The sequence below is a fragment of the Anomaloglossus baeobatrachus genome, unplaced genomic scaffold (assembly GCF_048569485.1).
Source record: "Anomaloglossus baeobatrachus isolate aAnoBae1 unplaced genomic scaffold, aAnoBae1.hap1 Scaffold_3937, whole genome shotgun sequence".
Taxonomy (NCBI): Eukaryota; Metazoa; Chordata; class Amphibia; order Anura; family Aromobatidae; genus Anomaloglossus; species Anomaloglossus baeobatrachus.
The window spans coordinates 23,565-51,400 of NW_027443276.1; the positions used below are offsets into that span (position 1 = coordinate 23,565).

Sequence of the window (27,836 nt, forward strand, 5' to 3'; positions counted from 1 at the left end):
ACTGCCCCCTCCTTCCACTAGCCCACCCTCCCACCCAAAGAACAACTTCTTCTGCGCAGCTTGTTTTCTAGGCAGCAGCGCTATTGTGATGTCATCGGGGGGCATTGTGACAAGCCGCCAGTGTTCCGTCTCTTCATGTTGTGCACAGTTCAAACGGAAAATACATCAACAGGCAGACTACAGAAAAGCTTACTATCAAAGGTTAGAGGGGGGCTTTCTCAGAGGGCTTTTTACAGTTTTTCTATTCCCAATTAGCCGTTTAAGTGTACTTATTGAAAGTAGTAATTCTTTCATAGGCCGCCCTTTCTTAGTATTTGACGTTCCTTATATTGCGGTATGAGGCTTCGCAGTAGGTTGCAAACATTCATCACCCATGACTGTCCCCAATTGAGCTCAGAAGCTCAATGTCTATCATGACCTCTCTTTTAGAATGTCCAAGAGCAAGCAAACTATTCCTCCAGGAGAGGGCGCCAACAGACTACTAAAGAGATCATCATTACTCAAAGAAAACCCCAAAAACCAATGCATGATAGGAATAAACAGGTAACTTTCTTTGGAGTGGAAGCGGAGAGATCGCACCAGATGCCAATTCTAGATGTTATCACACCTGTGGTCACTGCAGCAGCAGGTGAATCCACTTTGTCCAAAAGGGATCTATTCCATTCAATTGCAAATGATCTAGATAAGACAGAGAACTGCAGCACGGGGACATAGCCGAGTTGGTCAGGTTGAGTGGTGATGAGTTTGCTATTTGGATGAATAAAGAAAGTCAAAAGTGTGAAAGATAAAAAACAAAAGGAGGAAGTGTGAAAAGTGAATGGGCCAAATTGAGGTGCATATGAAGACGTATGCTTTCTTCCAATTCATTAAATCGGGCTAATATGAATCAGGTGAATTGAGTTCTGCTTTTGGAAACTGGGTTAAGAAGGGGTGCACCGTTCCTGGAGGTACTGCAATACCAGGTCAATGCGTGGAGTGGACAGAGCAAGCTCTTTTTCCATCTCCCTGTTCTAAAAATCCATTTAATATATGGTCCCCAGATAGGGGACGTATCAGATATTAAACTGATAAGAACAGATACTACACTTGATCTTAGCCAAAAGGCCGAGAAGCGATAACCAGAATTGGTTTGGGCCTCGAGTGGCACCCTGGCCTATGCCGGACACATCTTAGGGAGAGAGAGCGAGAGGGAGACAAACCCACGCCTACACAAGACATTTTGTCACCCAAGCCAACCCTTGAAAAGGCTGCTTTGCAGAGCCAAAACAAGAAGAATGGTGCGTTTTGCAGCCGCCGCCCACTGCAATGAATCTGAATAACTCCTCCTTTAGGGCGCAAGCAACTCCCCTCCCCCTTGCAGTCTTTCCAATTCACGATACAAAAAGACGGACAGGACAGGTTGCCTGACTTTCCGTCACTGCCACCCTTTGCCATCCTTACCCGTAGAAAGCCCTTTCATCATCCCCAAACCCTAATCTTTTCCCTTTCCTTCCCAGCCCCCAAACCCTGCCCTCTGTACCTTTCTCACCACCCGCTTCCCTTCTCCTGTCATCCCCCTACCACCCGGGAAAAAAAGAGATTGCCCCCTCCTTCCACTAGCCCACCCTCCCACCCAAAGAACAACTTCTTCTGCGCAGCTTGTTTTCTAGGCAGCAGCGCTATTGTGATGTCATCGGGGGGCATTGTGACAAGCCGCCAGTGTTCCGTCTCTTCATGTTGTGCACAGTTCAAACGGAAAATACATCAACAGGCAGACTACAGAAAAGCTTACTATCAAAGGTTAGAGGGGGGCTTTCTCAGAGGGCTTTTTACAGTTTTTCTATTCCCAATTAGCCGTTTAAGTGTACTTATTGAAAGTAGTAATTCTTTCATAGGCCGCCCTTTCTTAGTATTTGACGTTCCTTATATTGCGGTATGAGGCTTCGCAGTAGGTTGCAAACATTCATCACCCATGACTGTCCCCAATTGAGCTCAGAAGCTCAATGTCTATCATGACCTCTCTTTTAGAATGTCCAAGAGCAAGCAAACTATTCCTCCAGGAGAGGGCGCCAACAGACTACTAAAGAGATCATCATTACTCAAAGAAAACCCCAAAAACCAATGCATGATAGGAATAAACAGGTAACTTTCTTTGGAGTGGAAGCGGAGAGATCGCACCAGATGCCAATTCTAGATGTTATCACACCTGTGGTCACTGCAGCAGCAGGTGAATCCACTTTGTCCAAAAGGGATCTATTCCATTCAATTGCAAATGATCTAGATAAGACAGAGAACTGCAGCACGGGGACATAGCCGAGTTGGTCAGGTTGAGTGGTGATGAGTTTGCTATTTGGATGAATAAAGAAAGTCAAAAGTGTGAAAGATAAAAAACAAAAGGAGGAAGTGTGAAAAGTGAATGGGCCAAATTGAGGTGCATATGAAGACGTATGCTTTCTTCCAATTCATTAAATCGGGCTAATATGAATCAGGTGAATTGAGTTCTGCTTTTGGAAACTGGGTTAAGAAGGGGTGCACCGTTCCTGGAGGTACTGCAATACCAGGTCAATGCGTGGAGTGGACAGAGCAAGCTCTTTTTCCATCTCCCTGTTCTAAAAATCCATTTAATATATGGTCCCCAGATAGGGGACGTATCAGATATTAAACTGATAAGAACAGATACTACACTTGATCTTAGCCAAAAGGCCGAGAAGCGATAACCAGAATTGGTTTGGGCCTCGAGTGGCACCCTGGCCTATGCCGGACACATCTTAGGGAGAGAGAGCGAGAGGGAGACAAACCCACGCCTACACAAGACATTTTGTCACCCAAGCCAACCCTTGAAAAGGCTGCTTTGCAGAGCCAAAACAAGAAGAATGGTGCGTTTTGCAGCCGCCGCCCACTGCAATGAATCTGAATAACTCCTCCTTTAGGGCGCAAGCAACTCCCCTCCCCCTTGCAGTCTTTCCAATTCACGATACAAAAAGACGGACAGGACAGGTTGCCTGACTTTCCGTCACTGCCACCCTTTGCCATCCTTACCCGTAGAAAGCCCTTTCATCATCCCCAAACCCTAATCTTTTCCCTTTCCTTCCCAGCCCCCAAACCCTGCCCTCTGTACCTTTCTCACCACCCGCTTCCCTTCTCCTGTCATCCCCCTACCACCCGGGAAAAAAAGAGATTGCCCCTCCTTCCACTAGCCCACCCTCCCACCCAAAGAACAACTTCTTCTGCGCAGCTTGTTTTCTAGGCAGCAGCGCTATTGTGATGTCATCGGGGGGCATTGTGACAAGCCGCCAGTGTTCCGTCTCTTCATGTTGTGCACAGTTCAAACGGAAAATACATCAACAGGCAGACTACAGAAAAGCTTACTATCAAAGGTTAGAGGGGGGCTTTCTCAGAGGGCTTTTTACAGTTTTTCTATTCCCAATTAGCCGTTTAAGTGTACTTATTGAAAGTAGTAATTCTTTCATAGGCCGCCCTTTCTTAGTATTTGACGTTCCTTATATTGCGGTATGAGGCTTCGCAGTAGGTTGCAAACATTCATCACCCATGACTGTCCCCAATTGAGCTCAGAAGCTCAATGTCTATCATGACCTCTCTTTTAGAATGTCCAAGAGCAAGCAAACTATTCCTCCAGGAGAGGGCGCCAACAGACTACTAAAGAGATCATCATTACTCAAAGAAAACCCCAAAAACCAATGCATGATAGGAATAAACAGGTAACTTTCTTTGGAGTGGAAGCGGAGAGATCGCACCAGATGCCAATTCTAGATGTTATCACACCTGTGGTCACTGCAGCAGCAGGTGAATCCACTTTGTCCAAAAGGGATCTATTCCATTCAATTGCAAATGATCTAGATAAGACAGAGAACTGCAGCACGGGGACATAGCCGAGTTGGTCAGGTTGAGTGGTGATGAGTTTGCTATTTGGATGAATAAAGAAAGTCAAAAGTGTGAAAGATAAAAAACAAAAGGAGGAAGTGTGAAAAGTGAATGGGCCAAATTGAGGTGCATATGAAGACGTATGCTTTCTTCCAATTCATTAAATCGGGCTAATATGAATCAGGTGAATTGAGTTCTGCTTTTGGAAACTGGGTTAAGAAGGGGTGCACCGTTCCTGGAGGTACTGCAATACCAGGTCAATGCGTGGAGTGGACAGAGCAAGCTCTTTTTCCATCTCCCTGTTCTAAAAATCCATTTAATATATGGTCCCCAGATAGGGGACGTATCAGATATTAAACTGATAAGAACAGATACTACACTTGATCTTAGCCAAAAGGCCGAGAAGCGATAACCAGAATTGGTTTGGGCCTCGAGTGGCACCCTGGCCTATGCCGGACACATCTTAGGGAGAGAGAGCGAGAGGGAGACAAACCCACGCCTACACAAGACATTTTGTCACCCAAGCCAACCCTTGAAAAGGCTGCTTTGCAGAGCCAAAACAAGAAGAATGGTGCGTTTTGCAGCCGCCGCCCACTGCAATGAATCTGAATAACTCCTCCTTTAGGGCGCAAGCAACTCCCCTCCCCCTTGCAGTCTTTCCAATTCACGATACAAAAAGACGGACAGGACAGGTTGCCTGACTTTCCGTCACTGCCACCCTTTGCCATCCTTACCCGTAGAAAGCCCTTTCATCATCCCCAAACCCTAATCTTTTCCCTTTCCTTCCCAGCCCCCAAACCCTGCCCTCTGTACCTTTCTCACCACCCGCTTCCCTTCTCCTGTCATCCCCCTACCACCCGGGAAAAAAAGAGATTGCCCCCTCCTTCCACTAGCCCACCCTCCCACCCAAAGAACAACTTCTTCTGCGCAGCTTGTTTTCTAGGCAGCAGCGCTATTGTGATGTCATCGGGGGGCATTGTGACAAGCCGCCAGTGTTCCGTCTCTTCATGTTGTGCACAGTTCAAACGGAAAATACATCAACAGGCAGACTACAGAAAAGCTTACTATCAAAGGTTAGAGGGGGGCTTTCTCAGAGGGCTTTTTACAGTTTTTCTATTCCCAATTAGCCGTTTAAGTGTACTTATTGAAAGTAGTAATTCTTTCATAGGCCGCCCTTTCTTAGTATTTGACGTTCCTTATATTGCGGTATGAGGCTTCGCAGTAGGTTGCAAACATTCATCACCCATGACTGTCCCCAATTGAGCTCAGAAGCTCAATGTCTATCATGACCTCTCTTTTAGAATGTCCAAGAGCAAGCAAACTATTCCTCCAGGAGAGGGCGCCAACAGACTACTAAAGAGATCATCATTACTCAAAGAAAACCCCAAAAACCAATGCATGATAGGAATAAACAGGTAACTTTCTTTGGAGTGGAAGCGGAGAGATCGCACCAGATGCCAATTCTAGATGTTATCACACCTGTGGTCACTGCAGCAGCAGGTGAATCCACTTTGTCCAAAAGGGATCTATTCCATTCAATTGCAAATGATCTAGATAAGACAGAGAACTGCAGCACGGGGACATAGCCGAGTTGGTCAGGTTGAGTGGTGATGAGTTTGCTATTTGGATGAATAAAGAAAGTCAAAAGTGTGAAAGATAAAAAACAAAAGGAGGAAGTGTGAAAAGTGAATGGGCCAAATTGAGGTGCATATGAAGACGTATGCTTTCTTCCAATTCATTAAATCGGGCTAATATGAATCAGGTGAATTGAGTTCTGCTTTTGGAAACTGGGTTAAGAAGGGGTGCACCGTTCCTGGAGGTACTGCAATACCAGGTCAATGCGTGGAGTGGACAGAGCAAGCTCTTTTTCCATCTCCCTGTTCTAAAAATCCATTTAATATATGGTCCCCAGATAGGGGACGTATCAGATATTAAACTGATAAGAACAGATACTACACTTGATCTTAGCCAAAAGGCCGAGAAGCGATAACCAGAATTGGTTTGGGCCTCGAGTGGCACCCTGGCCTATGCCGGACACATCTTAGGGAGAGAGAGCGAGAGGGAGACAAACCCACGCCTACACAAGACATTTTGTCACCCAAGCCAACCCTTGAAAAGGCTGCTTTGCAGAGCCAAAACAAGAAGAATGGTGCGTTTTGCAGCCGCCGCCCACTGCAATGAATCTGAATAACTCCTCCTTTAGGGCGCAAGCAACTCCCCTCCCCCTTGCAGTCTTTCCAATTCACGATACAAAAAGACGGACAGGACAGGTTGCCTGACTTTCCGTCACTGCCACCCTTTGCCATCCTTACCCGTAGAAAGCCCTTTCATCATCCCCAAACCCTAATCTTTTCCCTTTCCTTCCCAGCCCCCAAACCCTGCCCTCTGTACCTTTCTCACCACCCGCTTCCCTTCTCCTGTCATCCCCCTACCACCCGGGAAAAAAAGAGATTGCCCCCTCCTTCCACTAGCCCACCCTCCCACCCAAAGAACAACTTCCTCTGCGCAGCTTGTTTTCTAGGCAGCAGCGCTATTGTGATGTCATCGGGGGGCATTGTGACAAGCCGCCAGTGTTCCGTCTCTTCATGTTGTGCACAGTTCAAACGGAAAATACATCAACAGGCAGACTACAGAAAAGCTTACTATCAAAGGTTAGAGGGGGGCTTTCTCAGAGGGCTTTTTACAGTTTTTCTATTCCCAATTAGCCGTTTAAGTGTACTTATTGAAAGTAGTAATTCTTTCATAGGCCGCCCTTTCTTAGTATTTGACGTTCCTTATATTGCGGTATGAGGCTTCGCAGTAGGTTGCAAACATTCATCACCCATGACTGTCCCCAATTGAGCTCAGAAGCTCAATGTCTATCATGACCTCTCTTTTAGAATGTCCAAGAGCAAGCAAACTATTCCTCCAGGAGAGGGCGCCAACAGACTACTAAAGAGATCATCATTACTCAAAGAAAACCCCAAAAACCAATGCATGATAGGAATAAACAGGTAACTTTCTTTGGAGTGGAAGCGGAGAGATCGCACCAGATGCCAATTCTAGATGTTATCACACCTGTGGTCACTGCAGCAGCAGGTGAATCCACTTTGTCCAAAAGGGATCTATTCCATTCAATTGCAAATGATCTAGATAAGACAGAGAACTGCAGCACGGGGACATAGCCGAGTTGGTCAGGTTGAGTGGTGATGAGTTTGCTATTTGGATGAATAAAGAAAGTCAAAAGTGTGAAAGATAAAAAACAAAAGGAGGAAGTGTGAAAAGTGAATGGGCCAAATTGAGGTGCATATGAAGACGTATGCTTTCTTCCAATTCATTAAATCGGGCTAATATGAATCAGGTGAATTGAGTTCTGCTTTTGGAAACTGGGTTAAGAAGGGGTGCACCGTTCCTGGAGGTACTGCAATACCAGGTCAATGCGTGGAGTGGACAGAGCAAGCTCTTTTTCCATCTCCCTGTTCTAAAAATCCATTTAATATATGGTCCCCAGATAGGGGACGTATCAGATATTAAACTGATAAGAACAGATACTACACTTGATCTTAGCCAAAAGGCCGAGAAGCGATAACCAGAATTGGTTTGGGCCTCGAGTGGCACCCTGGCCTATGCCGGACACATCTTAGGGAGAGAGAGCGAGAGGGAGACAAACCCACGCCTACACAAGACATTTTGTCACCCAAGCCAACCCTTGAAAAGGCTGCTTTGCAGAGCCAAAACAAGAAGAATGGTGCGTTTTGCAGCCGCCGCCCACTGCAATGAATCTGAATAACTCCTCCTTTAGGGCGCAAGCAACTCCCCTCCCCCTTGCAGTCTTTCCAATTCACGATACAAAAAGACGGACAGGACAGGTTGCCTGACTTTCCGTCACTGCCACCCTTTGCCATCCTTACCCGTAGAAAGCCCTTTCCATCATCCCCAAACCCTAATCTTTTCCCTTTCCTTCCCAGCCCCCAAACCCTGCCCTCTGTACCTTTCTCACCACCCGCTTCCCTTCTCCTGTCATCCCCCTACCACCCGGGAAAAAAAGAGATTGCCCCCTCCTTCCACTAGCCCACCCTCCCACCCAAAGAACAACTTCTTCTGCGCAGCTTGTTTTCTAGGCAGCAGCGCTATTGTGATGTCATCGGGGGGCATTGTGACAAGCCGCCAGTGTTCCGTCTCTTCATGTTGTGCACAGTTCAAACGGAAAATACATCAACAGGCAGACTACAGAAAAGCTTACTATCAAAGGTTAGAGGGGGGCTTTCTCAGAGGGCTTTTTACAGTTTTTCTATTCCCAATTAGCCGTTTAAGTGTACTTATTGAAAGTAGTAATTCTTTCATAGGCCGCCCTTTCCTTAGTATTTGACGTTCCTTATATTGCGGTATGAGGCTTCGCAGTAGGTTGCAAACATTCATCACCCATGACTGTCCCCAATTGAGCTCAGAAGCTCAATGTCTATCATGACCTCTCTTTTAGAATGTCCAAGAGCAAGCAAACTATTCCTCCAGGAGAGGGCGCCAACAGACTACTAAAGAGATCATCATTACTCAAAGAAAACCCCAAAAACCAATGCATGATAGGAATAAACAGGTAACTTTCTTTGGAGTGGAAGCGGAGAGATCGCACCAGATGCCAATTCTAGATGTTATCACACCTGTGGTCACTGCAGCAGCAGGTGAATCCACTTTGTCCAAAAGGGATCTATTCCATTCAATTGCAAATGATCTAGATAAGACAGAGAACTGCAGCACGGGGACATAGCCGAGTTGGTCAGGTTGAGTGGTGATGAGTTTGCTATTTGGATGAATAAAGAAAGTCAAAAGTGTGAAAGATAAAAAACAAAAGGAGGAAGTGTGAAAAGTGAATGGGCCAAATTGAGGTGCATATGAAGACGTATGCTTTCTTCCAATTCATTAAATCGGGCTAATATGAATCAGGTGAATTGAGTTCTGCTTTTGGAAACTGGGTTAAGAAGGGGTGCACCGTTCCTGGAGGTACTGCAATACCAGGTCAATGCGTGGAGTGGCAGAGCAAGCTCTTTTTCCATCTCCCTGTTCTAAAAATCCATTTAATATATGGTCCCCAGATAGGGGACGTATCAGATATTAAACTGATAAGAACAGATACTACACTTGATCTTAGCCAAAAGGCCGAGAAGCGATAACCAGAATTGGTTTGGGCCTCGAGTGGCACCCTGGCCTATGCCGGACACATCTTAGGGAGAGAGAGCGAGAGGGAGACAAACCCACGCCTACACAAGACATTTTGTCACCCAAGCCAACCCTTGAAAAGGCTGCTTTGCAGAGCCAAAACAAGAAGAATGGTGCGTTTTGCAGCCGCCGCCCACTGCAATGAATCTGAATAACTCCTCCTTTAGGGCGCAAGCAACTCCCCTCCCCCTTGCAGTCTTTCCAATTCACGATACAAAAAGACGGACAGGACAGGTTGCCTGACTTTCCGTCACTGCCACCCTTTGCCATCCTTACCCGTAGAAAGCCCTTTCATCATCCCCAAACCCTAATCTTTTCCCTTTCCTTCCCAGCCCCCAAACCCTGCCCTCTGTACCTTTCTCACCACCCGCTTCCCTTCTCCTGTCATCCCCCTACCACCCGGGAAAAAAAGAGATTGCCCCCTCCTTCCACTAGCCCACCCTCCCACCCAAAGAACAACTTCTTCTGCGCAGCTTGTTTTCTAGGCAGCAGCGCTATTGTGATGTCATCGGGGGGCATTGTGACAAGCCGCCAGTGTTCCGTCTCTTCATGTTGTGCACAGTTCAAACGGAAAATACATCAACAGGCAGACTACAGAAAAGCTTACTATCAAAGGTTAGAGGGGGGCTTTCTCAGAGGGCTTTTTACAGTTTTTCTATTCCCAATTAGCCGTTTAAGTGTACTTATTGAAAGTAGTAATTCTTTCATAGGCCGCCCTTTCTTAGTATTTGACGTTCCTTATATTGCGGTATGAGGCTTCGCAGTAGGTTGCAAACATTCATCACCCATGACTGTCCCCAATTGAGCTCAGAAGCTCAATGTCTATCATGACCTCTCTTTTAGAATGTCCAAGAGCAAGCAAACTATTCCTCCAGGAGAGGGCGCCAACAGACTACTAAAGAGATCATCATTACTCAAAGAAAACCCCAAAAACCAATGCATGATAGGAATAAACAGGTAACTTTCTTTGGAGTGGAAGCGGAGAGATCGCACCAGATGCCAATTCTAGATGTTATCACACCTGTGGTCACTGCAGCAGCAGGTGAATCCACTTTGTCCAAAAGGGATCTATTCCATTCAATTGCAAATGATCTAGATAAGACAGAGAACTGCAGCACGGGGACATAGCCGAGTTGGTCAGGTTGAGTGGTGATGAGTTTGCTATTTGGATGAATAAAGAAAGTCAAAAGTGTGAAAGATAAAAAACAAAAGGAGGAAGTGTGAAAAGTGAATGGGCCAAATTGAGGTGCATATGAAGACGTATGCTTTCTTCCAATTCATTAAATCGGGCTAATATGAATCAGGTGAATTGAGTTCTGCTTTTGGAAACTGGGTTAAGAAGGGGTGCACCGTTCCTGGAGGTACTGCAATACCAGGTCAATGCGTGGAGTGGACAGAGCAAGCTCTTTTTCCATCTCCCTGTTCTAAAAATCCATTTAATATATGGTCCCCAGATAGGGGACGTATCAGATATTAAACTGATAAGAACAGATACTACACTTGATCTTAGCCAAAAGGCCGAGAAGCGATAACCAGAATTGGTTTGGGCCTCGAGTGGCACCCTGGCCTATGCCGGACACATCTTAGGGAGAGAGAGCGAGAGGGAGACAAACCCACGCCTACACAAGACATTTTGTCACCCAAGCCAACCCTTGAAAAGGCTGCTTTGCAGAGCCAAAACAAGAAGAATGGTGCGTTTTGCAGCCGCCGCCCACTGCAATGAATCTGAATAACTCCTCCTTTAGGGCGCAAGCAACTCCCCTCCCCCTTGCAGTCTTTCCAATTCACGATACAAAAAGACGGACAGGACAGGTTGCCTGACTTTCCGTCACTGCCACCCTTTGCCATCCTTACCCGTAGAAAGCCCTTTCATCATCCCCAAACCCTAATCTTTTCCCTTTCCTTCCCAGCCCCCAAACCCTGCCCTCTGTACCTTTCTCACCACCCGCTTCCCTTCTCCTGTCATCCCCCTACCACCCGGGAAAAAAAGAGATTGCCCCCTCCTTCCACTAGCCCACCCTCCCACCCAAAGAACAACTTCTTCTGCGCAGCTTGTTTTCTAGGCAGCAGCGCTATTGTGATGTCATCGGGGGGCATTGTGACAAGCCGCCAGTGTTCCGTCTCTTCATGTTGTGCACAGTTCAAACGGAAAATACATCAACAGGCAGACTACAGAAAAGCTTACTATCAAAGGTTAGAGGGGGGCTTTCTCAGAGGGCTTTTTACAGTTTTTCTATTTCCAATTAGCCGTTTAAGTGTACTTATTGAAAGTAGTAATTCTTTCATAGGCCGCCCTTTCTTAGTATTTGACGTTCCTTATATTGCGGTATGAGGCTTCGCAGTAGGTTGCAAACATTCATCACCCATGACTGTCCCCAATTGAGCTCAGAAGCTCAATGTCTATCATGACCTCTCTTTTAGAATGTCCAAGAGCAAGCAAACTATTCCTCCAGGAGAGGGCGCCAACAGACTACTAAAGAGATCATCATTACTCAAAGAAAACCCCAAAAACCAATGCATGATAGGAATAAACAGGTAACTTTCTTTGGAGTGGAAGCGGAGAGATCGCACCAGATGCCAATTCTAGATGTTATCACACCTGTGGTCACTGCAGCAGCAGGTGAATCCACTTTGTCCAAAAGGGATCTATTCCATTCAATTGCAAATGATCTAGATAAGACAGAGAACTGCAGCACGGGGACATAGCCGAGTTGGTCAGGTTGAGTGGTGATGAGTTTGCTATTTGGATGAATAAAGAAAGTCAAAAGTGTGAAAGATAAAAAACAAAAGGAGGAAGTGTGAAAAGTGAATGGGCCAAATTGAGGTGCATATGAAGACGTATGCTTTCTTCCAATTCATTAAATCGGGCTAATATGAATCAGGTGAATTGAGTTCTGCTTTTGGAAACTGGGTTAAGAAGGGGTGCACCGTTCCTGGAGGTACTGCAATACCAGGTCAATGCGTGGAGTGGACAGAGCAAGCTCTTTTTCCATCTCCCTGTTCTAAAAATCCATTTAATATATGGTCCCCAGATAGGGGACGTATCAGATATTAAACTGATAAGAACAGATACTACACTTGATCTTAGCCAAAAGGCCGAGAAGCGATAACCAGAATTGGTTTGGGCCTCGAGTGGCACCCTGGCCTATGCCGGACACATCTTAGGGAGAGAGAGCGAGAGGGAGACAAACCCACGCCTACACAAGACATTTTGTCACCCAAGCCAACCCTTGAAAAGGCTGCTTTGCAGAGCCAAAACAAGAAGAATGGTGCGTTTTGCAGCCGCCGCCCACTGCAATGAATCTGAATAACTCCTCCTTTAGGGCGCAAGCAACTCCCCTCCCCCTTGCAGTCTTTCCAATTCACGATACAAAAAGACGGACAGGACAGGTTGCCTGACTTTCCGTCACTGCCACCCTTTGCCATCCTTACCCGTAGAAAGCCCTTTCATCATCCCCAAACCCTAATCTTTTCCCTTTCCTTCCCAGCCCCCAAACCCTGCCCTCTGTACCTTTCTCACCACCCGCTTCCCTTCTCCTGTCATCCCCCTACCACCCGGGAAAAAAAGAGATTGCCCCCTCCTTCCACTAGCCCACCCTCCCACCCAAAGAACAACTTCTTCTGCGCAGCTTGTTTTCTAGGCAGCAGCGCTATTGTGATGTCATCGGGGGGCATTGTGACAAGCCGCCAGTGTTCCGTCTCTTCATGTTGTGCACAGTTCAAACGGAAAATACATCAACAGGCAGACTACAGAAAAGCTTACTATCAAAGGTTAGAGGGGGGCTTTCTCAGAGGGCTTTTTACAGTTTTTCTATTCCCAATTAGCCGTTTAAGTGTACTTATTGAAAGTAGTAATTCTTTCATAGGCCGCCCTTTCTTAGTATTTGACGTTCCTTATATTGCGGTATGAGGCTTCGCAGTAGGTTGCAAACATTCATCACCCATGACTGTCCCCAATTGAGCTCAGAAGCTCAATGTCTATCATGACCTCTCTTTTAGAATGTCCAAGAGCAAGCAAACTATTCCTCCAGGAGAGGGCGCCAACAGACTACTAAAGAGATCATCATTACTCAAAGAAAACCCCAAAAACCAATGCATGATAGGAATAAACAGGTAACTTTCTTTGGAGTGGAAGCGGAGAGATCGCACCAGATGCCAATTCTAGATGTTATCACACCTGTGGTCACTGCAGCAGCAGGTGAATCCACTTTGTCCAAAAGGGATCTATTCCATTCAATTGCAAATGATCTAGATAAGACAGAGAACTGCAGCACGGGGACATAGCCGAGTTGGTCAGGTTGAGTGGTGATGAGTTTGCTATTTGGATGAATAAAGAAAGTCAAAAGTGTGAAAGATAAAAAACAAAAGGAGGAAGTGTGAAAAGTGAATGGGCCAAATTGAGGTGCATATGAAGACGTATGCTTTCTTCCAATTCATTAAATCGGGCTAATATGAATCAGGTGAATTGAGTTCTGCTTTTGGAAACTGGGTTAAGAAGGGGTGCACCGTTCCTGGAGGTACTGCAATACCAGGTCAATGCGTGGAGTGGACAGAGCAAGCTCTTTTTCCATCTCCCTGTTCTAAAAATCCATTTAATATATGGTCCCCAGATAGGGGACGTATCAGATATTAAACTGATAAGAACAGATACTACACTTGATCTTAGCCAAAAGGCCGAGAAGCGATAACCAGAATTGGTTTGGGCCTCGAGTGGCACCCTGGCCTATGCCGGACACATCTTAGGGAGAGAGAGCGAGAGGGAGACAAACCCACGCCTACACAAGACATTTTGTCACCCAAGCCAACCCTTGAAAAGGCTGCTTTGCAGAGCCAAAACAAGAAGAATGGTGCGTTTTGCAGCCGCCGCCCACTGCAATGAATCTGAATAACTCCTCCTTTAGGGCGCAAGCAACTCCCCTCCCCCTTGCAGTCTTTCCAATTCACGATACAAAAAGACGGACAGGACAGGTTGCCTGACTTTCCGTCACTGCCACCCTTTGCCATCCTTACCCGTAGAAAGCCCTTTCATCATCCCCAAACCCTAATCTTTTCCCTTTCCTTCCCAGCCCCCAAACCCTGCCCTCTGTACCTTTCTCACCACCCGCTTCCCTTCTCCTGTCATCCCCCTACCACCCGGGAAAAAAAGAGATTGCCCCCTCCTTCCACTAGCCCACCCTCCCACCCAAAGAACAACTTCTTCTGCGCAGCTTGTTTTCTAGGCAGCAGCGCTATTGTGATGTCATCGGGGGGCATTGTGACAAGCCGCCAGTGTTCCGTCTCTTCATGTTGTGCACAGTTCAAACGGAAAATACATCAACAGGCAGACTACAGAAAAGCTTACTATCAAAGGTTAGAGGGGGGCTTTCTCAGAGGGCTTTTTACAGTTTTTCTATTCCCAATTAGCCGTTTAAGTGTACTTATTGAAAGTAGTAATTCTTTCATAGGCCGCCCTTTCTTAGTATTTGACGTTCCTTATATTGCGGTATGAGGCTTCGCAGTAGGTTGCAAACATTCATCACCCATGACTGTCCCCAATTGAGCTCAGAAGCTCAATGTCTATCATGACCTCTCTTTTAGAATGTCCAAGAGCAAGCAAACTATTCCTCCAGGAGAGGGCGCCAACAGACTACTAAAGAGATCATCATTACTCAAAGAAAACCCCAAAAACCAATGCATGATAGGAATAAACAGGTAACTTTCTTTGGAGTGGAAGCGGAGAGATCGCACCAGATGCCAATTCTAGATGTTATCACACCTGTGGTCACTGCAGCAGCAGGTGAATCCACTTTGTCCAAAAGGGATCTATTCCATTCAATTGCAAATGATCTAGATAAGACAGAGAACTGCAGCACGGGGACATAGCCGAGTTGGTCAGGTTGAGTGGTGATGAGTTTGCTATTTGGATGAATAAAGAAAGTCAAAAGTGTGAAAGATAAAAAACAAAAGGAGGAAGTGTGAAAAGTGAATGGGCCAAATTGAGGTGCATATGAAGACGTATGCTTTCTTCCAATTCATTAAATCGGGCTAATATGAATCAGGTGAATTGAGTTCTGCTTTTGGAAACTGGGTTAAGAAGGGGTGCACCGTTCCTGGAGGTACTGCAATACCAGGTCAATGCGTGGAGTGGACAGAGCAAGCTCTTTTTCCATCTCCCTGTTCTAAAAATCCATTTAATATATGGTCCCCAGATAGGGGACGTATCAGATATTAAACTGATAAGAACAGATACTACACTTGATCTTAGCCAAAAGGCCGAGAAGCGATAACCAGAATTGGTTTGGGCCTCGAGTGGCACCCTGGCCTATGCCGGACACATCTTAGGGAGAGAGAGCGAGAGGGAGACAAACCCACGCCTACACAAGACATTTTGTCACCCAAGCCAACCCTTGAAAAGGCTGCTTTGCAGAGCCAAAACAAGAAGAATGGTGCGTTTTGCAGCCGCCGCCCACTGCAATGAATCTGAATAACTCCTCCTTTAGGGCGCAAGCAACTCCCCTCCCCCTTGCAGTCTTTCCAATTCACGATACAAAAAGACGGACAGGACAGGTTGCCTGACTTTCCGTCACTGCCACCCTTTGCCATCCTTACCCGTAGAAAGCCCTTTCATCATCCCCAAACCCTAATCTTTTCCCTTTCCTTCCCAGCCCCCAAACCCTGCCCTCTGTACCTTTCTCACCACCCGCTTCCCTTCTCCTGTCATCCCCCTACCACCCGGGAAAAAAAGAGATTGCCCCCTCCTTCCACTAGCCCACCCTCCCACCCAAAGAACAACTTCTTCTGCGCAGCTTGTTTTCTAGGCAGCAGCGCTATTGTGATGTCATCGGGGGGCATTGTGACAAGCCGCCAGTGTTCCGTCTCTTCATGTTGTGCACAGTTCAAACGGAAAATACATCAACAGGCAGACTACAGAAAAGCTTACTATCAAAGGTTAGAGGGGGGCTTTCTCAGAGGGCTTTTTACAGTTTTTCTATTCCCAATTAGCCGTTTAAGTGTACTTATTGAAAGTAGTAATTCTTTCATAGGCCGCCCTTTCTTAGTATTTGACGTTCCTTATATTGCGGTATGAGGCTTCGCAGTAGGTTGCAAACATTCATCACCCATGACTGTCCCCAATTGAGCTCAGAAGCTCAATGTCTATCATGACCTCTCTTTTAGAATGTCCAAGAGCAAGCAAACTATTCCTCCAGGAGAGGGCGCCAACAGACTACTAAAGAGATCATCATTACTCAAAGAAAACCCCAAAAACCAATGCATGATAGGAATAAACAGGTAACTTTCTTTGGAGTGGAAGCGGAGAGATCGCACCAGATGCCAATTCTAGATGTTATCACACCTGTGGTCACTGCAGCAGCAGGTGAATCCACTTTGTCCAAAAGGGATCTATTCCATTCAATTGCAAATGATCTAGATAAGACAGAGAACTGCAGCACGGGGACATAGCCGAGTTGGTCAGGTTGAGTGGTGATGAGTTTGCTATTTGGATGAATAAAGAAAGTCAAAAGTGTGAAAGATAAAAAACAAAAGGAGGAAGTGTGAAAAGTGAATGGGCCAAATTGAGGTGCATATGAAGACGTATGCTTTCTTCCAATTCATTAAATCGGGCTAATATGAATCAGGTGAATTGAGTTCTGCTTTTGGAAACTGGGTTAAGAAGGGGTGCACCGTTCCTGGAGGTACTGCAATACCAGGTCAATGCGTGGAGTGGACAGAGCAAGCTCTTTTTCCATCTCCCTGTTCTAAAAATCCATTTAATATATGGTCCCCAGATAGGGGACGTATCAGATATTAAACTGATAAGAACAGATACTACACTTGATCTTAGCCAAAAGGCCGAGAAGCGATAACCAGAATTGGTTTGGGCCTCGAGTGGCACCCTGGCCTATGCCGGACACATCTTAGGGAGAGAGAGCGAGAGGGAGACAAACCCACGCCTACACAAGACATTTTGTCACCCAAGCCAACCCTTGAAAAGGCTGCTTTGCAGAGCCAAAACAAGAAGAATGGTGCGTTTTGCAGCCGCCGCCCACTGCAATGAATCTGAATAACTCCTCCTTTAGGGCGCAAGCAACTCCCCTCCCCCTTGCAGTCTTTCCAATTCACGATACAAAAAGACGGACAGGACAGGTTGCCTGACTTTCCGTCACTGCCACCCTTTGCCATCCTTACCCGTAGAAAGCCCTTTCATCATCCCCAAACCCTAATCTTTTCCCTTTCCTTCCCAGCCCCCAAACCCTGCCCTCTGTACCTTTCTCACCACCCGCTTCCCTTCTCCTGTCATCCCCCTACCACCCGGGAAAAAAAGAGATTGCCCCCTCCTTCCACTAGCCCACCCTCCCACCCAAAGAACAACTTCTTCTGCGCAGCTTGTTTTCTAGGCAGCAGCGCTATTGTGATGTCATCGGGGGGCATTGTGACAAGCCGCCAGTGTTCCGTCTCTTCATGTTGTGCACAGTTCAAACGGAAAATACATCAACAGGCAGACTACAGAAAAGCTTACTATCAAAGGTTAGAGGGGGGCTTTCTCAGAGGGCTTTTTACAGTTTTTCTATTCCCAATTAGCCGTTTAAGTGTACTTATTGAAAGTAGTAATTCTTTCATAGGCCGCCCTTTCTTAGTATTTGACGTTCCTTATATTGCGGTATGAGGCTTCGCAGTAGGTTGCAAACATTCATCACCCATGACTGTCCCCAATTGAGCTCAGAAGCTCAATGTCTATCATGACCTCTCTTTTAGAATGTCCAAGAGCAAGCAAACTATTCCTCCAGGAGAGGGCGCCAACAGACTACTAAAGAGATCATCATTACTCAAAGAAAACCCCAAAAACCAATGCATGATAGGAATAAACAGGTAACTTTCTTTGGAGTGGAAGCGGAGAGATCGCACCAGATGCCAATTCTAGATGTTATCACACCTGTGGTCACTGCAGCAGCAGGTGAATCCACTTTGTCCAAAAGGGATCTATTCCATTCAATTGCAAATGATCTAGATAAGACAGAGAACTGCAGCACGGGGACATAGCCGAGTTGGTCAGGTTGAGTGGTGATGAGTTTGCTATTTGGATGAATAAAGAAAGTCAAAAGTGTGAAAGATAAAAAACAAAAGGAGGAAGTGTGAAAAGTGAATGGGCCAAATTGAGGTGCATATGAAGACGTATGCTTTCTTCCAATTCATTAAATCGGGCTAATATGAATCAGGTGAATTGAGTTCTGCTTTTGGAAACTGGGTTAAGAAGGGGTGCACCGTTCCTGGAGGTACTGCAATACCAGGTCAATGCGTGGAGTGGACAGAGCAAGCTCTTTTTCCATCTCCCTGTTCTAAAAATCCATTTAATATATGGTCCCCAGATAGGGGACGTATCAGATATTAAACTGATAAGAACAGATACTACACTTGATCTTAGCCAAAAGGCCGAGAAGCGATAACCAGAATTGGTTTGGGCCTCGAGTGGCACCCTGGCCTATGCCGGACACATCTTAGGGAGAGAGAGCGAGAGGGAGACAAACCCACGCCTACACAAGACATTTTGTCACCCAAGCCAACCCTTGAAAAGGCTGCTTTGCAGAGCCAAAACAAGAAGAATGGTGCGTTTTGCAGCCGCCGCCCACTGCAATGAATCTGAATAACTCCTCCTTTAGGGCGCAAGCAACTCCCCTCCCCCTTGCAGTCTTTCCAATTCACGATACAAAAAGACGGACAGGACAGGTTGCCTGACTTTCCGTCACTGCCACCCTTTGCCATCCTTACCCGTAGAAAGCCCTTTCATCATCCCCAAACCCTAATCTTTTCCCTTTCCTTCCCAGCCCCCAAACCCTGCCCTCTGTACCTTTCTCACCACCCGCTTCCCTTCTCCTGTCATCCCCCTACCACCCGGGAAAAAAAGAGATTGCCCCCTCCTTCCACTAGCCCACCCTCCCACCCAAAGAACAACTTCTTCTGCGCAGCTTGTTTTCTAGGCAGCAGCGCTATTGTGATGTCATCGGGGGGCATTGTGACAAGCCGCCAGTGTTCCGTCTCTTCATGTTGTGCACAGTTCAAACGGAAAATACATCAACAGGCAGACTACAGAAAAGCTTACTATCAAAGGTTAGAGGGGGGCTTTCTCAGAGGGCTTTTTACAGTTTTTCTATTCCCAATTAGCCGTTTAAGTGTACTTATTGAAAGTAGTAATTCTTTCATAGGCCGCCCTTTCTTAGTATTTGACGTTCCTTATATTGCGGTATGAGGCTTCGCAGTAGGTTGCAAACATTCATCACCCATGACTGTCCCCAATTGAGCTCAGAAGCTCAATGTCTATCATGACCTCTCTTTTAGAATGTCCAAGAGCAAGCAAACTATTCCTCCAGGAGAGGGCGCCAACAGACTACTAAAGAGATCATCATTACTCAAAGAAAACCCCAAAAACCAATGCATGATAGGAATAAACAGGTAACTTTCTTTGGAGTGGAAGCGGAGAGATCGCACCAGATGCCAATTCTAGATGTTATCACACCTGTGGTCACTGCAGCAGCAGGTGAATCCACTTTGTCCAAAAGGGATCTATTCCATTCAATTGCAAATGATCTAGATAAGACAGAGAACTGCAGCACGGGGACATAGCCGAGTTGGTCAGGTTGAGTGGTGATGAGTTTGCTATTTGGATGAATAAAGAAAGTCAAAAGTGTGAAAGATAAAAAACAAAAGGAGGAAGTGTGAAAAGTGAATGGGCCAAATTGAGGTGCATATGAAGACGTATGCTTTCTTCCAATTCATTAAATCGGGCTAATATGAATCAGGTGAATTGAGTTCTGCTTTTGGAAACTGGGTTAAGAAGGGGTGCACCGTTCCTGGAGGTACTGCAATACCAGGTCAATGCGTGGAGTGGACAGAGCAAGCTCTTTTTCCATCTCCCTGTTCTAAAAATCCATTTAATATATGGTCCCCAGATAGGGGACGTATCAGATATTAAACTGATAAGAACAGATACTACACTTGATCTTAGCCAAAAGGCCGAGAAGCGATAACCAGAATTGGTTTGGGCCTCGAGTGGCACCCTGGCCTATGCCGGACACATCTTAGGGAGAGAGAGCGAGAGGGAGACAAACCCACGCCTACACAAGACATTTTGTCACCCAAGCCAACCCTTGAAAAGGCTGCTTTGCAGAGCCAAAACAAGAAGAATGGTGCGTTTTGCAGCCGCCGCCCACTGCAATGAATCTGAATAACTCCTCCTTTAGGGCGCAAGCAACTCCCCTCCCCCTTGCAGTCTTTCCAATTCACGATACAAAAAGACGGACAGGACAGGTTGCCTGACTTTCCGTCACTGCCACCCTTTGCCATCCTTACCCGTAGAAAGCCCTTTCATCATCCCCAAACCCTAATCTTTTCCCTTTCCTTCCCAGCCCCCAAACCCTGCCCTCTGTACCTTTCTCACCACCCGCTTCCCTTCTCCTGTCATCCCCCTACCACCCGGGAAAAAAAGAGATTGCCCCCTCCTTCCACTAGCCCACCCTCCCACCCAAAGAACAACTTCTTCTGCGCAGCTTGTTTTCTAGGCAGCAGCGCTATTGTGATGTCATCGGGGGGCATTGTGACAAGCCGCCAGTGTTCCGTCTCTTCATGTTGTGCACAGTTCAAACGGAAAATACATCAACAGGCAGACTACAGAAAAGCTTACTATCAAAGGTTAGAGGGGGGCTTTCTCAGAGGGCTTTTTACAGTTTTTCTATTCCCAATTAGCCGTTTAAGTGTACTTATTGAAAGTAGTAATTCTTTCATAGGCCGCCCTTTCTTAGTATTTGACGTTCCTTATATTGCGGTATGAGGCTTCGCAGTAGGTTGCAAACATTCATCACCCATGACTGTCCCCAATTGAGCTCAGAAGCTCAATGTCTATCATGACCTCTCTTTTAGAATGTCCAAGAGCAAGCAAACTATTCCTCCAGGAGAGGGCGCCAACAGACTACTAAAGAGATCATCATTACTCAAAGAAAACCCCAAAAACCAATGCATGATAGGAATAAACAGGTAACTTTCTTTGGAGTGGAAGCGGAGAGATCGCACCAGATGCCAATTCTAGATGTTATCACACCTGTGGTCACTGCAGCAGCAGGTGAATCCACTTTGTCCAAAAGGGATCTATTCCATTCAATTGCAAATGATCTAGATAAGACAGAGAACTGCAGCACGGGGACATAGCCGAGTTGGTCAGGTTGAGTGGTGATGAGTTTGCTATTTGGATGAATAAAGAAAGTCAAAAGTGTGAAAGATAAAAAACAAAAGGAGGAAGTGTGAAAAGTGAATGGGCCAAATTGAGGTGCATATGAAGACGTATGCTTTCTTCCAATTCATTAAATCGGGCTAATATGAATCAGGTGAATTGAGTTCTGCTTTTGGAAACTGGGTTAAGAAGGGGTGCACCGTTCCTGGAGGTACTGCAATACCAGGTCAATGCGTGGAGTGGACAGAGCAAGCTCTTTTTCCATCTCCCTGTTCTAAAAATCCATTTAATATATGGTCCCCAGATAGGGGACGTATCAGATATTAAACTGATAAGAACAGATACTACACTTGATCTTAGCCAAAAGGCCGAGAAGCGATAACCAGAATTGGTTTGGGCCTCGAGTGGCACCCTGGCCTATGCCGGACACATCTTAGGGAGAGAGAGCGAGAGGGAGACAAACCCACGCCTACACAAGACATTTTGTCACCCAAGCCAACCCTTGAAAAGGCTGCTTTGCAGAGCCAAAACAAGAAGAATGGTGCGTTTTGCAGCCGCCGCCCACTGCAATGAATCTGAATAACTCCTCCTTTAGGGCGCAAGCAACTCCCCTCCCCCTTGCAGTCTTTCCAATTCACGATACAAAAAGACGGACAGGACAGGTTGCCTGACTTTCCGTCACTGCCACCCTTTGCCATCCTTACCCGTAGAAAGCCCTTTCATCATCCCCAAACCCTAATCTTTTCCCTTTCCTTCCCAGCCCCCAAACCCTGCCCTCTGTACCTTTCTCACCACCCGCTTCCCTTCTCCTGTCATCCCCCTACCACCCGGGAAAAAAAGAGATTGCCCCCTCCTTCCACTAGCCCACCCTCCCACCCAAAGAACAACTTCTTCTGCGCAGCTTGTTTTCTAGGCAGCAGCGCTATTGTGATGTCATCGGGGGGCATTGTGACAAGCCGCCAGTGTTCCGTCTCTTCATGTTGTGCACAGTTCAAACGGAAAATACATCAACAGGCAGACTACAGAAAAGCTTACTATCAAAGGTTAGAGGGGGGCTTTCTCAGAGGGCTTTTTACAGTTTTTCTATTCCCAATTAGCCGTTTAAGTGTACTTATTGAAAGTAGTAATTCTTTCATAGGCCGCCCTTTCTTAGTATTTGACGTTCCTTATATTGCGGTATGAGGCTTCGCAGTAGGTTGCAAACATTCATCACCCATGACTGTCCCCAATTGAGCTCAGAAGCTCAATGTCTATCATGACCTCTCTTTTAGAATGTCCAAGAGCAAGCAAACTATTCCTCCAGGAGAGGGCGCCAACAGACTACTAAAGAGATCATCATTACTCAAAGAAAACCCCAAAAACCAATGCATGATAGGAATAAACAGGTAACTTTCTTTGGAGTGGAAGCGGAGAGATCGCACCAGATGCCAATTCTAGATGTTATCACACCTGTGGTCACTGCAGCAGCAGGTGAATCCACTTTGTCCAAAAGGGATCTATTCCATTCAATTGCAAATGATCTAGATAAGACAGAGAACTGCAGCACGGGGACATAGCCGAGTTGGTCAGGTTGAGTGGTGATGAGTTTGCTATTTGGATGAATAAAGAAAGTCAAAAGTGTGAAAGATAAAAAACAAAAGGAGGAAGTGTGAAAAGTGAATGGGCCAAATTGAGGTGCATATGAAGACGTATGCTTTCTTCCAATTCATTAAATCGGGCTAATATGAATCAGGTGAATTGAGTTCTGCTTTTGGAAACTGGGTTAAGAAGGGGTGCACCGTTCCTGGAGGTACTGCAATACCAGGTCAATGCGTGGAGTGGACAGAGCAAGCTCTTTTTCCATCTCCCTGTTCTAAAAATCCATTTAATATATGGTCCCCAGATAGGGGACGTATCAGATATTAAACTGATAAGAACAGATACTACACTTGATCTTAGCCAAAAGGCCGAGAAGCGATAACCAGAATTGGTTTGGGCCTCGAGTGGCACCCTGGCCTATGCCGGACACATCTTAGGGAGAGAGAGCGAGAGGGAGACAAACCCACGCCTACACAAGACATTTTGTCACCCAAGCCAACCCTTGAAAAGGCTGCTTTGCAGAGCCAAAACAAGAAGAATGGTGCGTTTTGCAGCCGCCGCCCACTGCAATGAATCTGAATAACTCCTCCTTTAGGGCGCAAGCAACTCCCCTCCCCCTTGCAGTCTTTCCAATTCACGATACAAAAAGACGGACAGGACAGGTTGCCTGACTTTCCGTCACTGCCACCCTTTGCCATCCTTACCCGTAGAAAGCCCTTTCATCATCCCCAAACCCTAATCTTTTCCCTTTCCTTCCCAGCCCCCAAACCCTGCCCTCTGTACCTTTCTCACCACCCGCTTCCCTTCTCCTGTCATCCCCCTACCACCCGGGAAAAAAAGAGATTGCCCCCTCCTTCCACTAGCCCACCCTCCCACCCAAAGAACAACTTCTTCTGCGCAGCTTGTTTTCTAGGCAGCAGCGCTATTGTGATGTCATCGGGGGGCATTGTGACAAGCCGCCAGTGTTCCGTCTCTTCATGTTGTGCACAGTTCAAACGGAAAATACATCAACAGGCAGACTACAGAAAAGCTTACTATCAAAGGTTAGAGGGGGGCTTTCTCAGAGGGCTTTTTACAGTTTTTCTATTCCCAATTAGCCGTTTAAGTGTACTTATTGAAAGTAGTAATTCTTTCATAGGCCGCCCTTTCTTAGTATTTGACGTTCCTTATATTGCGGTATGAGGCTTCGCAGTAGGTTGCAAACATTCATCACCCATGACTGTCCCCAATTGAGCTCAGAAGCTCAATGTCTATCATGACCTCTCTTTTAGAATGTCCAAGAGCAAGCAAACTATTCCTCCAGGAGAGGGCACCAACAGACTACTAAAGAGATCATCATTACTCAAAGAAAACCCCAAAAACCAATGCATGATAGGAATAAACAGGTAACTTTCTTTGGAGTGGAAGCGGAGAGATCGCACCAGATGCCAATTCTAGATGTTATCACACCTGTGGTCACTGCAGCAGCAGGTGAATCCACTTTGTCCAAAAGGGATCTATTCCATTCAATTGCAAATGATCTAGATAAGACAGAGAACTGCAGCACGGGGACATAGCCGAGTTGGTCAGGTTGAGTGGTGATGAGTTTGCTATTTGGATGAATAAAGAAAGTCAAAAGTGTGAAAGATAAAAAACAAAAGGAGGAAGTGTGAAAAGTGAATGGGCCAAATTGAGGTGCATATGAAGACGTATGCTTTCTTCCAATTCATTAAATCGGGCTAATATGAATCAGGTGAATTGAGTTCTGCTTTTGGAAACTGGGTTAAGAAGGGGTGCACCGTTCCTGGAGGTACTGCAATACCAGGTCAATGCGTGGAGTGGACAGAGCAAGCTCTTTTTCCATCTCCCTGTTCTAAAAATCCATTTAATATATGGTCCCCAGATAGGGGACGTATCAGATATTAAACTGATAAGAACAGATACTACACTTGATCTTAGCCAAAAGGCCGAGAAGCGATAACCAGAATTGGTTTGGGCCTCGAGTGGCACCCTGGCCTATGCCGGACACATCTTAGGGAGAGAGAGCGAGAGGGAGACAAACCCACGCCTACACAAGACATTTTGTCACCCAAGCCAACCCTTGAAAAGGCTGCTTTGCAGAGCCAAAACAAGAAGAATGGTGCGTTTTGCAGCCGCCGCCCACTGCAATGAATCTGAATAACTCCTCCTTTAGGGCGCAAGCAACTCCCCTCCCCCTTGCAGTCTTTCCAATTCACGATACAAAAAGACGGACAGGACAGGTTGCCTGACTTTCCGTCACTGCCACCCTTTGCCATCCTTACCCGTAGAAAGCCCTTTCATCATCCCCAAACCCTAATCTTTTCCCTTTCCTTCCCAGCCCCCAAACCCTGCCCTCTGTACCTTTCTCACCACCCGCTTCCCTTCTCCTGTCATCCCCCTACCACCCGGGAAAAAAAGAGATTGCCCCCTCCTTCCACTAGCCCACCCTCCCACCCAAAGAACAACTTCTTCTGCGCAGCTTGTTTTCTAGGCAGCAGCGCTATTGTGATGTCATCGGGGGGCATTGTGACAAGCCGCCAGTGTTCCGTCTCTTCATGTTGTGCACAGTTCAAACGGAAAATACATCAACAGGCAGACTACAGAAAAGCTTACTATCAAAGGTTAGAGGGGGGCTTTCTCAGAGGGCTTTTTACAGTTTTTCTATTCCCAATTAGCCGTTTAAGTGTACTTATTGAAAGTAGTAATTCTTTCATAGGCCGCCCTTTCTTAGTATTTGACGTTCCTTATATTGCGGTATGAGGCTTCGCAGTAGGTTGCAAACATTCATCACCCATGACTGTCCCCAATTGAGCTCAGAAGCTCAATGTCTATCATGACCTCTCTTTTAGAATGTCCAAGAGCAAGCAAACTATTCCTCCAGGAGAGGGCGCCAACAGACTACTAAAGAGATCATCATTACTCAAAGAAAACCCCAAAAACCAATGCATGATAGGAATAAACAGGTAACTTTCTTTGGAGTGGAAGCGGAGAGATCGCACCAGATGCCAATTCTAGATGTTATCACACCTGTGGTCACTGCAGCAGCAGGTGAATCCACTTTGTCCAAAAGGGATCTATTCCATTCAATTGCAAATGATCTAGATAAGACAGAGAACTGCAGCACGGGGACATAGCCGAGTTGGTCAGGTTGAGTGGTGATGAGTTTGCTATTTGGATGAATAAAGAAAGTCAAAAGTGTGAAAGATAAAAAACAAAAGGAGGAAGTGTGAAAAGTGAATGGGCCAAATTGAGGTGCATATGAAGACGTATGCTTTCTTCCAATTCATTAAATCGGGCTAATATGAATCAGGTGAATTGAGTTCTGCTTTTGGAAACTGGGTTAAGAAGGGGTGCACCGTTCCTGGAGGTACTGCAATACCAGGTCAATGCGTGGAGTGGACAGAGCAAGCTCTTTTTCCATCTCCCTGTTCTAAAAATCCATTTAATATATGGTCCCCAGATAGGGGACGTATCAGATATTAAACTGATAAGAACAGATACTACACTTGATCTTAGCCAAAAGGCCGAGAAGCGATAACCAGAATTGGTTTGGGCCTCGAGTGGCACCCTGGCCTATGCCGGACACATCTTAGGGAGAGAGAGCGAGAGGGAGACAAACCCACGCCTACACAAGACATTTTGTCACCCAAGCCAACCCTTGAAAAGGCTGCTTTGCAGAGCCAAAACAAGAAGAATGGTGCGTTTTGCAGCCGCCGCCCACTGCAATGAATCTGAATAACTCCTCCTTTAGGGCGCAAGCAACTCCCCTCCCCCTTGCAGTCTTTCCAATTCACGATACAAAAAGACGGACAGGACAGGTTGCCTGACTTTCCGTCACTGCCACCCTTTGCCATCCTTACCCGTAGAAAGCCCTTTCATCATCCCCAAACCCTAATCTTTTCCCTTTCCTTCCCAGCCCCCAAACCCTGCCCTCTGTACCTTTCTCACCACCCGCTTCCCTTCTCCTGTCATCCCCCTACCACCCGGGAAAAAAAGAGATTGCCCCCTCCTTCCACTAGCCCACCCTCCCACCCAAAGAACAACTTCTTCTGCGCAGCTTGTTTTCTAGGCAGCAGCGCTATTGTGATGTCATCGGGGGGCATTGTGACAAGCCGCCAGTGTTCCGTCTCTTCATGTTGTGCACAGTTCAAACGGAAAATACATCAACAGGCAGACTACAGAAAAGCTTACTATCAAAGGTTAGAGGGGGGCTTTCTCAGAGGGCTTTTTACAGTTTTTCTATTCCCAATTAGCCGTTTAAGTGTACTTATTGAAAGTAGTAATTCTTTCATAGGCCGCCCTTTCTTAGTATTTGACGTTCCTTATATTGCGGTATGAGGCTTCGCAGTAGGTTGCAAACATTCATCACCCATGACTGTCCCCAATTGAGCTCAGAAGCTCAATGTCTATCATGACCTCTCTTTTAGAATGTCCAAGAGCAAGCAAACTATTCCTCCAGGAGAGGGCGCCAACAGACTACTAAAGAGATCATCATTACTCAAAGAAAACCCCAAAAACCAATGCATGATAGGAATAAACAGGTAACTTTCTTTGGAGTGGAAGCGGAGAGATCGCACCAGATGCCAATTCTAGATGTTATCACACCTGTGGTCACTGCAGCAGCAGGTGAATCCACTTTGTCCAAAAGGGATCTATTCCATTCAATTGCAAATGATCTAGATAAGACAGAGAACTGCAGCACGGGGACATAGCCGAGTTGGTCAGGTTGAGTGGTGATGAGTTTGCTATTTGGATGAATAAAGAAAGTCAAAAGTGTGAAAGATAAAAAACAAAAGGAGGAAGTGTGAAAAGTGAATGGGCCAAATTGAGGTGCATATGAAGACGTATGCTTTCTTCCAATTCATTAAATCGGGCTAATATGAATCAGGTGAATTGAGTTCTGCTTTTGGAAACTGGGTTAAGAAGGGGTGCACCGTTCCTGGAGGTACTGCAATACCAGGTCAATGCGTGGAGTGGACAGAGCAAGCTCTTTTTCCATCTCCCTGTT

General features: G+C 46.2%; 17 non-coding genes and 1 pseudogene across 17 annotated transcripts; all 18 read right to left on the bottom strand.

The window, feature by feature from the left end:
- Positions 1–925: 925 nt before the first annotated feature.
- On the bottom strand, positions 926–1,116 carry LOC142276189 (U2 spliceosomal RNA). Its single transcript, XR_012739694.1, has one exon. It is a non-coding gene; the product is annotated as a U2 spliceosomal RNA (small nuclear RNA).
- A 1,387-nt stretch (positions 1,117–2,503) lies between these two features.
- On the bottom strand, positions 2,504–2,694 carry LOC142276190 (U2 spliceosomal RNA). The gene has a single exon (XR_012739695.1). It is a non-coding gene; the product is annotated as a U2 spliceosomal RNA (small nuclear RNA).
- A 1,386-nt stretch (positions 2,695–4,080) lies between these two features.
- Positions 4,081–4,271, bottom strand: LOC142276191 (U2 spliceosomal RNA). Its single transcript, XR_012739696.1, has one exon. It is a non-coding gene; the product is annotated as a U2 spliceosomal RNA (small nuclear RNA).
- Positions 4,272–5,658: 1,387 nt separating this feature from the next.
- LOC142276193 (U2 spliceosomal RNA) lies at positions 5,659–5,849 on the bottom strand. The gene has a single exon (XR_012739698.1). It is a non-coding gene; the product is annotated as a U2 spliceosomal RNA (small nuclear RNA).
- A 1,387-nt stretch (positions 5,850–7,236) lies between these two features.
- LOC142276194 (U2 spliceosomal RNA) lies at positions 7,237–7,427 on the bottom strand. The gene has a single exon (XR_012739699.1). It is a non-coding gene; the product is annotated as a U2 spliceosomal RNA (small nuclear RNA).
- A 1,389-nt stretch (positions 7,428–8,816) lies between these two features.
- LOC142276209 (U2 spliceosomal RNA) lies at positions 8,817–9,006 on the bottom strand. The gene has a single exon (XR_012739712.1). It is a non-coding gene; the product is annotated as a U2 spliceosomal RNA (small nuclear RNA).
- Positions 9,007–10,393: 1,387 nt separating this feature from the next.
- Positions 10,394–10,584, bottom strand: LOC142276195 (U2 spliceosomal RNA). The gene has a single exon (XR_012739700.1). It is a non-coding gene; the product is annotated as a U2 spliceosomal RNA (small nuclear RNA).
- Positions 10,585–11,971: 1,387 nt separating this feature from the next.
- On the bottom strand, positions 11,972–12,162 carry LOC142276196 (U2 spliceosomal RNA). Its single transcript, XR_012739701.1, has one exon. It is a non-coding gene; the product is annotated as a U2 spliceosomal RNA (small nuclear RNA).
- Positions 12,163–13,549: 1,387 nt separating this feature from the next.
- Positions 13,550–13,740, bottom strand: LOC142276198 (U2 spliceosomal RNA). The gene has a single exon (XR_012739702.1). It is a non-coding gene; the product is annotated as a U2 spliceosomal RNA (small nuclear RNA).
- Positions 13,741–15,127: 1,387 nt separating this feature from the next.
- On the bottom strand, positions 15,128–15,318 carry LOC142276199 (U2 spliceosomal RNA). Its single transcript, XR_012739703.1, has one exon. It is a non-coding gene; the product is annotated as a U2 spliceosomal RNA (small nuclear RNA).
- A 1,387-nt stretch (positions 15,319–16,705) lies between these two features.
- Positions 16,706–16,896, bottom strand: LOC142276200 (U2 spliceosomal RNA). Its single transcript, XR_012739704.1, has one exon. It is a non-coding gene; the product is annotated as a U2 spliceosomal RNA (small nuclear RNA).
- Positions 16,897–18,283: 1,387 nt separating this feature from the next.
- LOC142276201 (U2 spliceosomal RNA) lies at positions 18,284–18,474 on the bottom strand. The gene has a single exon (XR_012739705.1). It is a non-coding gene; the product is annotated as a U2 spliceosomal RNA (small nuclear RNA).
- Positions 18,475–19,861: 1,387 nt separating this feature from the next.
- On the bottom strand, positions 19,862–20,052 carry LOC142276202 (U2 spliceosomal RNA). The gene has a single exon (XR_012739706.1). It is a non-coding gene; the product is annotated as a U2 spliceosomal RNA (small nuclear RNA).
- Positions 20,053–21,439: 1,387 nt separating this feature from the next.
- Positions 21,440–21,630, bottom strand: LOC142276203 (U2 spliceosomal RNA). Its single transcript, XR_012739707.1, has one exon. It is a non-coding gene; the product is annotated as a U2 spliceosomal RNA (small nuclear RNA).
- Positions 21,631–23,017: 1,387 nt separating this feature from the next.
- Positions 23,018–23,208, bottom strand: LOC142276205 (U2 spliceosomal RNA). The gene has a single exon (XR_012739709.1). It is a non-coding gene; the product is annotated as a U2 spliceosomal RNA (small nuclear RNA).
- A 1,387-nt stretch (positions 23,209–24,595) lies between these two features.
- LOC142276206 (U2 spliceosomal RNA) lies at positions 24,596–24,786 on the bottom strand. Its single transcript, XR_012739710.1, has one exon. It is a non-coding gene; the product is annotated as a U2 spliceosomal RNA (small nuclear RNA).
- Positions 24,787–26,173: 1,387 nt separating this feature from the next.
- LOC142276207 (U2 spliceosomal RNA) lies at positions 26,174–26,364 on the bottom strand. Its single transcript, XR_012739711.1, has one exon. It is a non-coding gene; the product is annotated as a U2 spliceosomal RNA (small nuclear RNA).
- A 1,387-nt stretch (positions 26,365–27,751) lies between these two features.
- On the bottom strand, positions 27,752–27,836 carry LOC142276213 (U2 spliceosomal RNA; annotated as a pseudogene; the record flags this gene model as incomplete).